At 52.8% G+C, this 17,877-nt stretch overlaps 1 protein-coding gene across 1 annotated transcript in view; it reads right to left on the bottom strand.

The window, feature by feature from the left end:
- The window catches only part of SMC6 (structural maintenance of chromosomes 6), a 332,391-nt gene that overhangs the window by 142,766 nt on the left and 171,748 nt on the right, over window positions 1-17,877 (bottom strand). The window lies entirely within an intron of this gene.

Here is a 17,877-nt window from a genome sequence, read left to right as displayed (position 1 = left end):
CCATGGATCCTCAGACTGCAGCCAGATGTGGTCCTTTGTTGGCTTTCATCTGGCCTTTGGGGCACTATTCCTTCCAGTGACAAGAACAATGGGGTATTACCCCATCACTGGTAACAGTGGGAGGAATAATATTCCTGCTCCTATTGATCAGCTACCATGAGGCTACATTTATTCTCACCAATGTTGTTCCTGGGACATTTTCTACCACCACTGACTCCAATTCAGCCACCCTAAAGCTTGAAGGACAGTAAACTGGTCCTTTGTTGAAAAAACTGAATTTTTGTAAAATCTTACCTGTAAAATTCCTTTCTCTGAGTCCTCCGACAGTCGCCGCCTCTCCATATTCGTCACTATGGGGTTATTGACCTTTGCTCCGTAGGAGTAGCTAGGCAACAGAATATGTCAATATTAAAGCTTTTAGCATATCCCACCCCCAGGGGGTGGTCCCCTCAGTCAATACCCTCCTGCTTCCTGTATCCATACCTCAGTTTCAGTAGAATAGCAGTAGAGTACATAAACAAACCCCAAAAGAGGGGCGGGGGCGGCGACTGTCGGAGGACTCAGAGAAAGGAATTTTACAGGTAAGATTTTACAAAAATTCCGTTTTCTCTTACGTCCTCCGACAGTCGCCGCCTCTCCATAGTCGTCACTATGGGGACGTCCCAAAGCAGTGCAAAACATGAGGGGTGGGAAACGCAGCCGCGCCCAAGGCAACGCAGGACCCACATCAGAGAAAGGAACCTTACCAAAGGAAGGAAACCAACTGGGCAACACGAAAATAAAGTTTTGCTCAACAGGAGCAACAACCCAGGAAGAACAAATAACCTAGGGATAAAAAACATCCCAAACAGCCAAGGGCCCAAAAAAAAAAACAAAAAAAACAAGGGACCCTAAGGTACTGCCGCACTAAGAACCTTGCGGCCAAAGGAAGCATCTGCCGATGCCTGAACATCCACTTTGTAGAACTTTGAGAAGGTGTGAACGGACGACCAAGTCGCCGCCTTACACACCTGGGCCACAGAAGCCCGATGATGACAGGCCCAAGACGTACTCAGAGATCTTGTAGAGTGCGCCTTCACAGGCATAGGGGGAACTTTTCCCTTCAAAGCATATGCTTGTTCAATGGTCTGTCTCATCCATTTGGCGATGGTAGAAGCCGACGCCGCCAAGCCCTTCCGAGGCCCCTCAGGAAGGATAAAGAGGAAATCCGTCTTGCGAAAAGCCTTAGTCTCCGACAGGTAAACCCTGATCGCCCAAACAACATCCAAGGAATGTAAGGCCACCTCCTTCGGATGCTTAGGCTTCGCGCAAAGTGAAGGCAAGACAATGTCCTCATTGAGATGAAATTCCGAGATCCTCTTCGGAAGAAAAGTAGGGTTAGGTCGCAAGACCACCTTATTCAAGTGGAGCACCAGATACGGAGACCTGCAGGACAAAGCTGCCAGCTCCGATACTCTGCGAGCCGAAGTGATCGCCACCAAAAAGGCGACCTTCTTGGACAACAGAGGCAACAAGATCTCCCTGATCTTTTCAAAAGGAGCATGTTGTAACACGGACAGAACGAGGTTCAAGTCCCACGGAGGCAAAGGCTCCCTCCGAGGAGGGACCAGGTGTCGCACCCCTTGAACAAAGGTGCCAACCAGAGAATTAGACGCCACAGGGCGTTGAAAAAGAAAATCTGACCCTTAATCGTGGCTAACGCCAAACGCTGGTCCACACCCGCTTGAAGGAAAGACAACACCCTAGACACCGAGTATGAGCGAGGGGAAAACCCCCTGGACTCACACCAGGCAAAATAGGCCTTCCAAGTACGGTAGTATATCTTCCCCGAAGAGGCCTTTCTAGCATTGATCAAAGTATGAATGACCTCCGGGGAGAGACCCCTATCCTTCAGGACCTCGGTCTCAACAGCCAGGCCGTCAAAGCCAGCGACTGTAAAGCAGGATGGAATATCGGTCCTTGAGACAGAAGGTCTTCTCGAAGAGGCAGACGCCACGGAGCGTCGACCGCCAGATTCACGAGGTCTGCGTACCAAGACCGGCGGGGCCAGTCCGGCGCCACCAGGATCACCGTTTTTGGTTCCGAGGACAGTCTGCGAAGGAACCGGGATAGCAACTGAATTGGTGGGAATGCATACATCAGTCGATACTGATGCCACGGAGCCACTAACGCGTCTGACGCGTCTGCCCGAGGATCGCGCGTCCTTGCCACGAACCTTCCCACCTTGTTGTTCAGACCAGACGCGAACAGGTCCACATCCGGAAGACCCCAGTTCGCGCACAACATCTAGAAGACATCCGGGTGGAGTGACCATTCCCCCTGGTCCAGAGTCTGGCGGCTCAGATAATCCGCCTGCCAGTTCTCCACCCCCGGAATGTGAACTGCCGTTATCGCCGGGACGTGCGTCTCGGCCCAAGACAGAATGTCGGCTACTTCCCGAGCCGCTCGGGCACTCCTGGTGCCCCCTTGGTGGTTGATGTAGGCCACCGCTGTGGCATTGTCCATCTGCACCCGAACCGGACGACCCTGAAGCTTGTCCGTCCAACGTCGAAGGCAGAGATTTATCGCCCGCAATTCCAGAATGTTGATCGGAAGTGAGGACTCCCCCTGGGCGGACAGAACGCCCAGAACACCACCCCAGCCCTACAGGCTGGCATCCGTGGTGATCACCGTCCATGAAAACGGACGAAAAGACTTGCCCCCCCGACACCGCCGGGGACTGCAGCCACCACAGAAGATCCCTTCTGGTGCGAGGATTTAACGAGATCTGAAGATCCAGAGATTGTGGTCGCCCGTCCCACCTGGACAGGATCTCCGCCTGGAGACCCCTCGTGTGAAACTGGGCAAAGGGAATCGCCTCGAAGGCCGAGACCATCAAACCTAAACACCTCATGCCCGTCCGGAGGGATGAGCACGGAGCGTCCCGAAGGGACCTGACTTCGTCCTGAAGTGTCTTGAGCTTGTCTTCCGGTAGGAAAACTTTTGCCTGAACAGAGTCCAGGATCATTCCCAGATAGGGAATACGAACCGATTGGCACATCGTCGATTTTGGGAAGTTTATCGTCCAACCAAACTCCTGCAGAGTCTGCATCGTGATGGACAGGTCCTTCACCAGACCCTGACTGGTTGCAGACCGAACCAGAATGTCGTCCAGATACCCCAGGATGGAGATACCCTGGGCTCTCAGTAAGGCCAGAAGCGGTGCAAGCACCTTGGTGAAAACCCGCGGAGCCGAAGCGAGACCGAAGGGTAACGCCACGAATTGGTAATGATCCTCCGCAATGGTGAATCGAAGGTACCTCCGGTGACCCTCGAAAATGGGGATGTGTAGGTACGCATCCTTCAAGTCGATGGAGGCCATGAATTCTCCCGAAACTAGAGCAGCCACCACCGTACGCAGGGATTCCATGCGGAACTTGCGAACACGCACAAAGCGGTTCAGAGCTTTTAAGTCCAGAATTGGACGTACCTTGCCCTCCTTTCTGGGCACAGTGAACAGATTTGAATAAAACCCCCGAAATCTGTCCCGATGAGGCACCGGAACCACCACTCCCTGAGCCCGCAGGTCCTGCACCGCCAGATGCAGATCCCGCAAACGCTCCGGAGACAGCTGAAGGTTTGAGGGAAAAAACCTGTTCGCCGGCCGAGATAGGAACTCGATCTTGTACCCGGACCGAACGATCTCCTGAACCCACCTGTCCCGAACACAGGCCAGCCAGGGTTGAAGAAAACCGAGCAAACGTCCCCCCACCCCAGAACTGGGTCCCTTCAGGCCGCATTGTTATGGGCAGCGGACCCGGACTGACCGGACTTCTGCTTACCTGCCCACGGCTTTTTCTGGGAGCCTTGTCCTTTGAAGGGCTTGCCCTTATAGTGCGACCGAAAGGCACGAAAGGACCCCTGAGAGGGTCTAAACGAGGTATTCTTCTTACCACGAACAAACTTAGACTTGTGAGTCTGGGGCAAAAGAGTGCTCTTACCCCCAGAAATACCCTTTATCAGTGAATCCAGGGAGTCGCCAAAAAGGCGAGATCCCGTATATGGCAAATTAGATAAAGTTTTGCGAGAAGATTGGTCCACAGACCAACATTTCAGCCAAAATAAACGGCGTGTCAACACCGCCACGCTGTGCACACGTGCAGCCAAAGGAATTACATCTAATTCCGCATCACACAAATACATGACACCCTGATGAATCTGATCCACCATAGCCAACGTCGTCGGCGGGGCAGAATCAGCCACCAGGACGCGCCGGAGCACCTGCGTCCAATCCGCGACAGCCTGAGCTGCCATAAGGGAAGCAAAAATAACTTTTAGCATGGAACCGGTAACCGAGTAAGTATGGTGGGCAAGAGACTCCAGCCTCCTGTCGGTAGGGTCCCATAACACCGGGGTATCCTCTGCTGGAATTGCAGTGGATTTATTCAAAACCGCCACCACGTGATCCACCGGAGGTGGCACACACCAGCGTTCGTCAGTGGCAGGCGTGAAAGGATAACGCAGCTTAAACCTACTGGGCACAGCAAAAGGCTTTTTTAGATTGCGCCATTGTTCACTAACAGCGCGCTGAAAATCCTCAGTGCAAGGGAAAACCTGCGACATTTTGCATCTCCGCTGCGTCCCATAAGAGGCCAGGACGGCAGGAGGACATGGTTCATCCTGCAAATGCAGCGTTTGTTTGATAGAAGCAACCAATTCATCCATGATTGTAAGCTCTTCAGACGAGCCAGGGGGAGAATCATCAACCCCTTCAACCTCTGCCTCCCCTTCCGACCCTGCAAAGTCCAGGGGCGAACGGGACCCCGATAAGGGGACCCCAGCCATAGCAGCCCCATCACCATCGCCCTCTGAATCAGAGGAGATTGAAACTCTGGGCCGTTTAGTGGATTGAGCAGCCACAAGCATCTGTACCTGAGCAGACAGGTTAGCCACAATAGTGGCCCAATCGCCCCCCTCAGGGGGAACAGCAGCAGCCCCTTGGCCTCCCAGCAAAGTGGGAGGAAATTTGTTTCCTGAGAATCCATGCCCCCAGAAAGTGTGCAGAAGAAAAAAGGGTAACTGCCCCTTTAAAAGCGTGGCGAGCGCAGCCCACCGCTCACATACACCAGCACAAGCCGACCCCCACAGGGAAAATTACAAACTCAGGCAAGGAACACAGGAAGAAAGAGGGTAAAAACCTGGAGAGATCACTGCTGCTGCTGTATCGATCGGTGTGCCCAGGGAAAAGGAAGTGATGCAATAGAAGCCGCTCCTATAAAGCCTATGGAAGGCTACAAAAAAATGGCCGCCGGGGGAGGTAGTAAATGCAGTGCTAACATGAGGCCGGAGCGATCGCCGCCAAAATGGCGGCGCTTGGCGCCAAAAACGCCGCTCCCAGCATACAGAAAAAACCCTCATATGCCTGCAGCTATTAATAAAATGGCGGACCGCAGCAGCGGCCGCCGCATGTTGCACAAAACATGTACCACAGCATGCCCTACAACATACAGCATGTCACACAGAGAATCACACAGTTTGTAACACAGAAGAGTGTATAACAGCCCCCCTCCTTGCAGCCCACAGCAGCATCCAGACAGGGAGCCCAATAGTGTGAACAGACATGCAGGGTTACACAGTCCCAGACTGACACCCACTAAACAGACAGGTCCCCACACAGAGTACACTTACCTTCTGAATGGCGTGGGGAACCCGCACAGGCGATCAAGCCACTGCACATGGGACAGGGAGAGTCGCAGCCAGGACGCAGTAGAACTGCGGTGCGAAACCGCATGGCGTCCAGTGAGGTAGCCACCTCACCATAGCATCCCTGCAGCGAACAGGGATGGGTCGTTCACATATGCCAGGAAAAATACCTGACTGAACGCTCGATGGCAGGCTGGGAAGCCACTGACCCACAACCTGCGACCAGGGGGGCCAGCCCGAGAACCAGCCCGCATGATCCTCTTCATCAGAAGAACTAACTAATGCTGACAAAAGTAACCGCTAAGTAAAGAGAGAGAAAAAAAAAACTCAAATAAAATCAAAAAGAAGATAAAGGCTGAGACAAAATGCCCCAGCACAGAAACAGCCAGCTAACTCCTGAAAGCTAGACAATGAAACTGAGGTATGGATACAGGAAGCAGGAGGGTATTGACTGAGGGGACCACCCCCTGGGGGTGGGATATGCTAAAAGCTTTAATATTGACATATTCTGTTGCCTAGCTACTCCTACGGAGCAAAGGTCAATAACCCCATAGTGACGAATATGGAGAGGCGGCGACTGTCGGAGGACGTAAGAGAAATAAGATTTTTGTAAGATCTTACCGTAAAATCTTTTTCTCTGATGTCCATTAACAGACTCAGCTTCATCTTCATGAGCTGTGTGGGTTATGCTGCCACCTTCAGGAGTAGTCTAGGCAGTACATTAGTACAAAGTTTTAACATATACACGCCCTCGGGGCTGTCCCTCCAGACATAACCCAGCACATCAGTTTAATTGCAAGCAGTGAAGACAAAAAAAAACATCCCCAATTCAGAGGGTTGGGTGCTGCGTCTGTCAATGGACATCAGAGAAAAAGATTTTACGGTAAGATCTTACAAAACTCGTATTTTCTCCATTGTCCATTGACAGACGCAGCCTCATCCTCATGAGCTGTGTGGGACATCCCAAAGCAGTATGGGCATGAGGGGTGGGAAAACGCAACCAGAAAGTAATGTAAATTCCAAAAGGCTAAACCTGGCCAACTGGGTAACATGAAGCTCAACTAAAACAACATGAGCTCACCCAGGTAAAAGACCCCTAATAGAATAAGAAATAAACATTCTCTTATGAAACAGAAGCCTGCAAAACCTTGCAGCCAAAAGAGGCATCCGAAGAAGCCAACACATCAACCTTGTAAAATTTGGTAAAGGTGTGCACAGACGACCAAGTCGATGCCTTACAAACTTGTACAACTGAGGCCTGATGGCGAAAAGCCCAAGAAGCACTCAGCGCTCAAGTAGAATGAGCCTTCACAGGGAAAGGAGGAACCTGACCCTTGAGTGAATAAGCCTGAACAACAGTCTGCCTGACCCAGCTCAAAATGGTTGCAGCAGACGCAGCCAAACCTTTGCGAGGACCGTCCGGAAGGACAAAGAGTTCGACTTCCTGAAGGTCTCAGTAACCGTCAGATAAACCCTTATCGCCCGAACCACATCCAGAGTGCAAGGAAAACTCCTTGGGATGTTGAGGTTTAGGACATTAAGAAGGCAACACAATGTCTTCATTAAGATGAAAATCCGACACCACCTTAGGTAGAAAAGACGGTTTTGGCCAAAGGACCACTTTATCCCTGTGGACCACCAAATAAGGCGGACAGGATAGGATAGCGTCAACTCAGAAACTCTACGAGCAGAAGTGATAGCCACTAGGAAGGCAACCTTCTGTGACAAGGAAAGCAGAGAAATCTTCCAAATATTCCTAAAAGAAGGCTTTTGAAGAACAGACAAAACCAGATTGAGATCCCACGGCGGCAACGGGGATCTCGTCGGAGGAGCCAGATGACGCACCCCCTGGATGAAAGTGCGAATCAAGCTTTTAGTAGCCAACGGACGTTGGAAGTAAATGGCCAAGGCCGACAGCTGGCCAGTGATGGTACCCAACGCCAAGTACTGCTCAACCCCTTTTTGTAAAAAGGCTAAAACCCTAGCTACAGAAAACAAGCTAGGGTGCAGTTCCAGCCATTCACACCATGAAATATACGATTTCCCCGTACGATGATAGATCTTCCTGGAAGTCGACTTCCTGGCCTTCAGAAGAGTCGGAATCACCGAGTCAGAGAGACCTCTATCCTTTTAAACGTTGCTTTCAACAGCCAAGCAGTTAAAGCCAGCGACCGCAAAGCAGGATGGAAGATCGGTCCTCGAGAAAGTAGATCATCCCGCAGAGAAGACGCCATGGAGGATCCACAACCATTTTTACAAACTCTGAGTACCAAGACTGCCGAGGCTAGTCTGGTGCCACCAGAACGACCAGAATTGCCTACCATCGACACCCAGGGAAGAAATCACGGAAGAGTACGAGCGGAGGAAAGGCATAAATCAGGCGATACTGGCAGGACACAAAAAGATCCACGTCCGGGATCCCCCACCGGACACACAGGAGATGAAACTCCTCCGGATGAAGGGACCATTATTCTTGATCCAACACCTGACGACTCCGGTAATCTGCATGCCAATTCTCCGCACCTGGAATGTGGACTGCAGAAAAAGCCGGAACATTGGCTTCCGCCCAAATCAGAATCTCGACCACGTCCTTGGCTGTCAGAGCTCTCCTGTTGCCCCCTTGATGATTGATGTAAAACACTGCCGTGGCATTGTCCGACTGAATCCGAACTGGAGAGCCACATAGTCGACTTGTCCAGTGAAGCAGGCAGAGCTTGATTGATTTCAGCTCCAGAATACTGATCGGCAAGGAAGACTCCTCCGACGCCAAAATCCCCTGGGCACAGAGCTTCCCCAGCACTACACCCCAGCCTGACAGGCTGGCGTCCGTGGTGACCACCATCCAAAACACCAGCAGGAAAGACTTGCTCTGGCACAGGACAGGAGACTGGAGCCACCAAGAAAGAGCCGTCTTCGTAAGATGGCTCAAGCAAATCTTCTGGCCCAATGACCGAGGATCTCAATTCCATTTCACCAGAATCTCCTATTGCAAGGATCTCAAATGAGACTGAGCAAAAGGGACTGCTTCGAAGGTCGAAACCATCAGACCCAGGGCACCCATGCAAGCCCACAAGGAAGACTGATCGGTCTCCATCAGCAACCTGGCTGCTTTTTGCAGCTTTTGAAGTTTGTCCAGGGGGAAAAAGACCCTCGCCAGAGTCGAGAGTCAGCCCCAGATAAGTGACCCGTACTGAAGGCGTCAGAGCAAATTTTTGAAAATTGATCGTTCGCCCGAATTCCTGAAGGAACCAGATCTGAGTGGGAGACTGCTCGCAACAGGAGATCGTCCAGATATCATCTATCAGTGCCGCCCACCAGTGCCCATTATTGCCCACCAGTACCGCCTATCAGTGCCATGTATCAGTGCCACCTATCAGTGCCCACCAGTGCTACCTATCAGTGCTACCTATCAGTGCCACCCCATCAGTGCCACCCCATCAGTGCCACCCCATCAGTGCCACCCCATCAGTGCCACCCCATCAGTGCCACCCCATCAGTGCCTCCTCATCAGTGCCTCCTCATCAGTGCCTCCTCATCAGTGCCTCCTCATCAGTGCCTCCTCATCAGTGCCTCCTCATCAGTGCCTCCTCATCAGTGCCTCCTCATCAGTGCCTCCTCATCAGTGCCTCCTCATCAGTGCCTCCTCATCAGTGCCTCCTCATCAGTGCCTCCTCATCAGTGCCTCCTCATCAGTGCCTCCTCATCAGTGCCTCCTCATCAGTGCCTGTCAGTGCAGTCTCATCAGTGCTCTTCAGTGCAGAAAAAAACACTTATTTAAAAATTGTATAACCTAAACAAAAAAACTTTTTCTTCTCAAACTTTTCGGTCTTTTTTTTATTTGTTTAGCAAAAAAGAAAAAACCTTGCGGTGATCAAATACCACCAAAAGAAAGCTCTATTTGTGGGGGGGGGGGGGGGGGGGGGATGACATAAATTTGGTTTAGGTACAGTGTTGCATGACTGCACAATTGTCATTCAAAATGCAACAGCGCTAAAAGGTGAAAATTGGCCTGGGCAGGAAGGGGGTGAAAGTGCCCTGTATTGAAGTGGTTAATGATGCCAGCACTGACGGAATAGACTCCATGCGAAACTTCTGCACCGGCACAAAGCGGTTCAGAGCCTTGAGGTCCAGAATTGGGCGCACCTTGCCTTCTTTTCTGGGCACCGTGAACAGGTTTGAATAGAAACCTCTAAAGCGTTCCTGCTGAGGAATCGGCACAATTGCCCCTTGAGCCAGGATATCTCGCACAGCCTCCCGCAGATCCTTCAAACGCTCTGGAGACAGGTGAAGATTTGACTGAAAAACCTGTTCCCTGGCCGGAACCAGAATTTGATGTTGTACTCGGAAAAAATCAGTTTGCGAATCCAAATCATCCTGAATGAAGCCCAGGGTTCCCGAAAGAAGCGCAGGCGTCCTCCCACCCCTGAGCCAGTTGAGGGTGCCCCTTCATGCTGAGGAGGACTTGTCAGCAGCTGACTGACCGTTCTTGGGCTTGCCCCTCCAGAAGCTCCGAACGGCTTACATTTTTCTTGCGCCCAGGGAGTCTTACCCTTGGAGGATTGGAGAAGAAGAGGACTCTTCCCGCCAGTCAAGTCCTTGATCAACTCATCCAATGAGTCAACAAACAAACGCTCTCCCAGAAAGGGGAGGACCGCTAGGGCCTACCTAGAAGCTTGGTCAGCCGACCAGCTCTTCAGCCAAACCATGCGTCTCAAGGCAATGCCCACGGCCGAAACCCTGGCCACCAGGGGACCGCATCCATAGACGCATCACACAGGAACAACAGAGCCTAGATCACCTGGTCCAACAGTTCCATCTGTTCCGGAGGAACAGTCTTGGGGGCCAAAGACTCCCGCAAACCCCTAATCTACTCTTGTCATCGTCATTGAGACTAAAACAGACACAAACACTGATTTCAAAATGGAAACCGCCAACACGTGAAGATAGCAGGAAAGGGATTCCACCCGCCTGTCCCTGGGTCTGTAAAGACCGGGGAATCTTCCACAGGCACAAGGGTAGAATTGTTTAATCTGGAGACAGGATGGTCCATTTTTGGTGGCACTGTCCAACGGTTGGAGACCTTTTCAGCAAAAGGATACCGGCATTTAAAGCGTTTTGGCACAACTAACACGTGCTTAACGCGCCGCCATTGGTCATTCACAATATCGTGAAAAGTGTCGGGACAAGGGAAAACCTTGCCAGCTTTCTGGGAGCCAAAAGCCACCCGCGTCCCTGCCGGCGTGGGCTCATCAGCCAATTTTAAAGTGTCCCGTACTGAAATAATCAGGGCTTCCACTAAAGCGCGTTTCTCTTCACTGCAGCTGAATACGACAGGTCCTCTTCACCATCTGACTGAGGACAGCGACCTCTCAGGTAGGGGAGCATCCGCAGCAACCTCTTCAGCCTCTGAATCAGAAGACACCTCCATAGAGGGAGAAAGCAGTGGCTGTTTTCGGCTATCAACCTTTTTAATGACTAAATCAACTTTAGTCACCAGGCTTTCTAGAGCTGCTGAAATCGCAGCCAGCGACTGCAATCCGGACTGTCCTGGAGTCGCATAGAGTGGGTCTGAGGGTGATATCACAGTTTGGGACTCCATATTGCAATTTTCAAAAACCGGAGTACTATTGCTTCAAGAGCGCCGATCGCGGCACCCACCACCAAACACAGCGGTCTGCAGGGAACCCCTTAAACGAAACTGAAAGTAGAATGTACAAGGATACGTACGCAGGGACCCCAAGTACTGTGCAGCATGGAGAGAAAGACAGGAAGTGACCTCGGCCAGCAGCAGGAAACAAATGCACAGGAAATGATGTCGCTTGAGGAAAGGTCACGCTGCACAGCATAGCACAAGAACTACACAAAAATGGTTGCCCATACAGATCAATAGGAAGCTCAGGGAAAATGGCTGCCCCATGCAAGTCTATGGGGAAAAATTCACATTGTCCACACTCAAGATGGCGGCACCCGCGGCAAGCCATGCGGCCAGGGACCGACACATGGAGCCCTCAGGAACCACAACAGGAACCAGCAAGCCCAAGGTACCATGTCACCCCCCCCAGCCCTGCCATCCCCTAAGGGTGGGCCAACAAACCTCCCTAAAAGTCCCCAGGGACAAGGAGGTATCAGTACTCACCAGTCCAGGAAAGCGGGGACCGCTCTGATACAGGAGACCTCCCACCTTAAGCGGGGGTCCCGCCAGCCAAGGAGGGAGCTAGCAAACACGCGGGCGTTCCGGAGTGGAGACACCCTCAGTGAAGACACAACTCCGCAGGCTCGTCCCCATTCCAAGGGGCACTGTCGTTGCGAGGTCTGGGCGCACCAGTAACCTGCGACGCTCGTTGGCAGGCTGGGACTCCATAAGGAACTATATTACCCAATGCGAGGCCCAGCTCTGCAGTCACTTGTAGTCCTCGCGGAAAAAGTCCCTGACTAACTAGTGATAGTGAGAGAAATAAAAACCTATTTTCAGAAGAAAAATACATATTGTAGAAAAAAACAAAGGAAAACCGAGACGCTAGGTGCCGGCCAGGAGAGCTAGCCTACTCCTACGCTAGGCAGCATAAAACTGAGGACCAGTGGTAACTGGATCAGGATAATGGCTGGGGACGGCCTTCTAGAGGTGTGTCTAAAAATAGAAAAGTTTTTTATTAACATTTCTAACTGCCTAGCCTACTCCTGCAGAGGGTGCCATTACCCAATAGTGAAGGCTAATATGGATGCGCGGCGACTGTCTGAGAACGCAAGAGAAAAACTGAATTTTTGTAAAATCTTACCTGTAAAATTCCTTTCTCCGAGTCCTCCGACAGTCGCCGCCTCCTCTAAGTCATCACTGTTGGGTATTGTCTTCCTATCCGTAGGAATAGCTAGGCATATAGACTTAGTCCAAAGACAAAAGGCATTAGCATATACACACCCATGGGGGCGGTCCCATCTGGTCAATACCCCCCCTGCATCACCACTCCCAACAGTTTGGTAGCATAGCAGTAGGTAATAAGAACCCCAAAAGAGGGGCGGGGGCGGCGACTGTCGGAGGACTCAGAGAAAGGAATTTTACAGGTAAGATTTTACAAAAATTCAGTTTTCTCTTACGTCCTCCGACAGTCGCCGCCTCCTCTAAGTCATCACTGTTGGGATGTCCCAAAGCAGTATAGACATGGGGGGTGGGAGACGCAACCGTAGAAAAGGCAACGCAGTACCCACATCAGAGAAAGGAATCTTACATGCACCGTAAGAGAACCAACTGGGCAACAGAAAAAACAATGCTCAACAGGAGCAACAGCCCAGGAAAGCAAATGCCAAAAGCCAGGGACCCAGAGAAAAATTCAAGAGTCCATCATGGCACTGCCGCACTGAGAACTTTGCGGCCAAAAGAAGCATCAGCTGATGCCAGAACGTCTACTTTGTAGAACTTGGAAAAAGTGTGCACCGACGACCAAGTCGCCGCCTTGCACACCTGGGCCACCGAGGCCCGATGCCAATAGGCCCAGGATGCACTCAAAGACCTGGTAGAGTGCGCCTTAACAGGGAAGGGCGGAACCCGTTCCTTCAAGGCGTAAGCCTGCTCAATGGTCTGTCTGATCCATTTGGCAATAGTTGCTGCGGACGCAGCCATGCCCTTCCGAGATCCCTCAGGAAGGACAAAGAGGGAATCCGTCTTCCGAAAGGATTCTGTAGACGACAGGTAAACCTTGATGGCCCTGACAACATCCAAGGAATGCAAGGCAATCTCCTTTGGATGTTTAGGCTTCCTACAAAGCGAAGGCAGGACAATGTCCTCATTAAGGTGAAATTCAGAGATCACCTTGGGAAGGAAGGATGGGGGTGGTCGCAAAACCACCTTATCCTTGTGAATTATCAAGAAAGGGGAGCGGCAAGACAACGCCGCCAGCTCGGACACTCTGCGAGCCGAAGTGATCGCCACCAGAAAAGCAACCTTTTTCGACCGCAGAGGCAACGATATCTCCCTGATGTTTTCAAAGGGAGCACGCTGTAACGCGGACAGAACCAAGTTCAAGTCCCATGGAGGTAAAGGCTCCTTCCTGGGAGGAGCCAAATGTTGCACACCTTGAATGAAGGTGCGCACCAAGGAATGAGACGCCACAGGGCGTTGGAAAAGGACAGCCAGTGCAGACACCTGGCCCTTTATCGTGGCCAGCGCCAGGCGCTGATCCACTCCAGACTGGAGGAAAGCCAAGATTCTCGACACCGAGTAAGAACGAGGGGAGAACCCCCTGGACTCACACCAGGTGAAATAGGCTTTCCAGGTACGGTAATAGATCTTACCAGAGGAGGATTTCCTAGCCTTGATCAGGGTAGGGATAACCTCAGGGGATAGACCCTTGTCCTTCAAGACCTGGGTCTCAACAGCCAGGCCGTTAAAGCCAGCGACTGTAAAGCAGGATGGAAGATCGGACCTTGAGACAGGAGATCTTCCCGCAGAGGCAGACACCACAGAGGCGCCACTGCCAGGTGAACAACGTCGGCATACCAGGACCGGCGAGGCCAGTCCGGCACCACCAGAATCACCATGTGCGGTTCCGAGACCAATCTGCGAAGGAACCGGGATAGTAACTGAATCGGAGGAAAGGCGTACATCAGACGATACTGATGCCAAGGGGCCACCAACGCATCCGAGGCGTCCGCCAACGGATCGCGCGTTCTTGCCACGAACCTTTCCACCTTTCGATTTAGCAGGGATGCGAACAGATCCACGTCTGGGGATCCCCACTTCGCACACAGCATCTGAAAAAACCTCCGGGTGTAGGGACCATTCCCCCTGGTCCAGGGTCTGGCGGCTCAGATAGTCGGCCTGCCAATTTTCCACACCCAGAATGTGAACTGCCGAGATCGCCGGGACATGAGTCTCGGCCCAAGACAGAATGTCGGTCACCTCCCGGGCCGCTCGAGCACTCCTGGTGCCCCCCTGGTGGTTGATGTAAGCCACCGCGGTAGCATTGTCCGTCTGTACGCGAACAGGCAGGCCCTGGAGACGGTCCGACCACTGGAAGAGACAGTTTTATCGCTCATAGTTCCAGCACATTTATCGGGAGGGAGGACTCCTCTCCCGACCAAGTGCCCTGGGCAGACAGGTTGCCCAGGACTCCACCCCAGACGACAGGCTGGCGTCCGTGGTAACCACTGTCCACACCAACGGTCAGAAGGACTTGCCTTCCGCCACCGACGGGGACTGGATCCACCTCAGAAGAGTCAATCTGGTCTGATGACTCAAGGAGACATCCAGATCCAAGGACTGAGGTAGTCTGTCCCACCTGGCCAGGATCTCCGTCTGGAGAGCCCGCGTGTGGAACTGGGAAAAGGGAATCGCCTCGAAGGCCGACACCATCGACCCCAGGCCCCGCATGCAGGTCCTGAGTGACGAGGACGGATTGTCCTTGAGGCACCCGAGTTCGTCCCGCAAAGCCCGGAGCTTGTCCTCCGGCAAGAATACCTTTGCCTGAGCAGAGTCCAGAACCATTCCCAGATAGGGAAGGCGAATCGACGGAGACAACGCTGATTTTTGAACGTTGATGGTCCATCCGAACTCCTGGAGCGTCTGTACCGTGATGGACAGATCGCGCACAAGGTCCTGACTGGCACGCGATCTCAGAAGCAGATCGTCCAGGTACCCCAGGACCGCAATGCCCTGGGCCCGCAGCAGGCCCAGGACCGGTGCCAACACCTTGGTAAACAACCTGGGTGCCGAAGTGAGGCCGAAAGGTAACGCCACAAACTGGTAGTGGTCCTCTGCGATAGCCAACCGAAGGTACCGCTGATGACCCTCGAAAATGGGGATGTGCAGGTACGCATCCTTCAGATCTATCGAAGCCAGGAATTCTCCTGGACTCAAGGAGGCCACAACCGAACGGAGAGACTCCATTCGAAACTTCCGAACACGCACGAAGCGGTTCAGCGCTTTCAGGTCCAGAATAGGACGCACTTTGCCCTCCTTCCTGGGCACAGTGAACAGATTTCGAATAAAACCCCCGAAACCTGTCCCGATGAGGCACCGGGACAATCACTCCCTGAGCAAGCAGGTCCCGCACCGCTTGATGCAAGTCCAGCAGACGCCCCGGAAGCAGATGGAGATTGGAGGGAAAGAATCTGTCCGCCGGCCGGGAAAGGAATTTGATCTTGTAACCTGATTGAACGATTTCCTGGACCCACCTGTCCGATATCCGGAGCAGCTAAGGTTGGAGGAAACAGCGCAAACGTCCCCCCACCCCTGAAATGGATGAGGGCGCCCCTTCAGGCAGAGGCGGATTGTCCCGCCGAGCCGGCATTGCCGGCCTTCTGCTTACCCGCCCAGGGTTTCTTCTGGTTGCCCTGGGCCTTGAAGAAAGACTTGTTCTTCGGGTTCTGGGGCAGCATAGTGCTCTTGCCCCCCGCGACGCCCTTCGCCAGGGTATCCAATGCCTGGCCAAAAAGGCGAGAGCCAGCATAGGGAAAATCAGCAACTGTTTTCCGTGAGGACTGGTCGGCCGACCAGCTCTTCAGCCATATCAGTCGCTGGTTAAGTACCGCGACACTAGAGAGGCGAGCCACCAAGGGGGCCTCATTTAAGGCTGCATCACACAAATACATGACTCCTTGGTGGATCTGATCCACCATTTCCAGTCGGGCAGGAGGCACGTCATCAGACACGAGATTGCCTCCAAGCATCTTAGTCCAATCAGCCACCGCCTGAGCCACCAGAACGGACGCGAAAACGGGTTTGAGCAACGAACCCGCCACCGTATAGGAATGGCGGGCTAGAGACTCCAACCGCCGGTCCGTGGGATCCCGGAAAACCGGGGTATGCTCAGTAGGAACCAAGGTAGCCTTGTTCAACACGGCCACAGTGTGGTCCACCTGTGGAGGCACACACCATCGAGATTCCGTAGCCGGCGCAAAAGGATAAAGCAATTTGAACCGACTAGGTACCAGGAATGGACGTTTTAACGTGCGCCACATTTCATTAACAGTGTAATGAAATTCAGCTGGGCAGGGAAAAACCTGCGCAGACTTGTAGGTCCTGTGCGTCCCAAACAGGGACACAACGCCCGGAGGACAGGGCTCATCCTCTAAATGCAAGGTTTCTTTAACAGAAACAATTAACTCATCCATGGTCGCCCGTTCTTCAGGTGACCCTGGTGAGGATGTGTCAACACCCTCCATTTCAGCCTCCCCCTCAGACCCCGGGGGGTCTAAGGATGAGCGGGACCCTGAAAAGGGCCAGCTCGCAGCAGCAGCAGCCATATCCCCATCTGAATCAGAAGAGAGAGACAACCTGGGCCTCTTTCTCGCAGCCCGTTCAGACATCAGCATTTCCATATTTGCCACCAAAGTCGCTACTATAGCAGCCAGATCAGGTCGCAGCGGGGCCACAGGAGAACTGGGGCCCCCCACTAAAGCTGGAGGAAACTTGCTTTCCTGAGACTCCATGGCTCAAGTTATCAAAACAAACTACAGTGCAAAAACAGTGTACTGTCCCCTTAAAAAGCGCTGCGGTGTGCGCAGCCCACCGCTACTGTCACAGCTATGAAAGACCCCCAAAGGAGAAAAGAAACTGAGCCAGAAGCAATATACAGAGGGAAATTGAGAGGGATAACCTGCAGAGCCCGCAGAGCGTTGCTGCCAGTGTCCTTGCTGCTGATGGAAAAGGAAGTGCTGCTGGAGAGGGCTGGACTATAAGCCAGACCCCGGGAAAATGGCTGCCCCATAGGGATGCATTGGAGGCTACGCCAAAATGGCCGCCAACATGCGGCCGGACCGATCGTTCCACCGCCCACAAAATGGCGACGGATGGCGCCAACATGACATGCATGATCGCCCCAGAGGAGCTATACATGTGTGCCCACAGTAAAGATGGCGGACCGCGCGAAAATGCACCGTTGCGGTCGCCGCACAAGCACCCCCAACATGCACCTAAGGTGACACAGGGACAGGGACCCCCAAGGCAACATACAGATTTGCACAAGCGAACCCCACAGGGATCGCACAGGGAGTCACACAGGCACAGACACGGGGAAACACACAGCAACACAGACTGTCACCCCAAACAGAGGCCCCACACAGAAAAGTGCTTACCTGTACCAGATGGCGTGGGGAGCCTCCATGCATGGAAAACCTCTGTCCTCATCTGACAGGGAGTGCCGTGAGCCAGGGACATGATGCTGCAGCACCGCAGACTAGTCCTGTAAGGTAGCCACCTCA

Source organism: Pelophylax lessonae (genome assembly GCF_965119305.1).
Source record: "Pelophylax lessonae genome assembly, chromosome: 3".
Lineage (NCBI taxonomy): Eukaryota > Metazoa > Chordata > Amphibia > Anura > Ranidae > Pelophylax > Pelophylax lessonae.
This window is presented reverse-complemented; position numbering and strand designations above follow the sequence as displayed.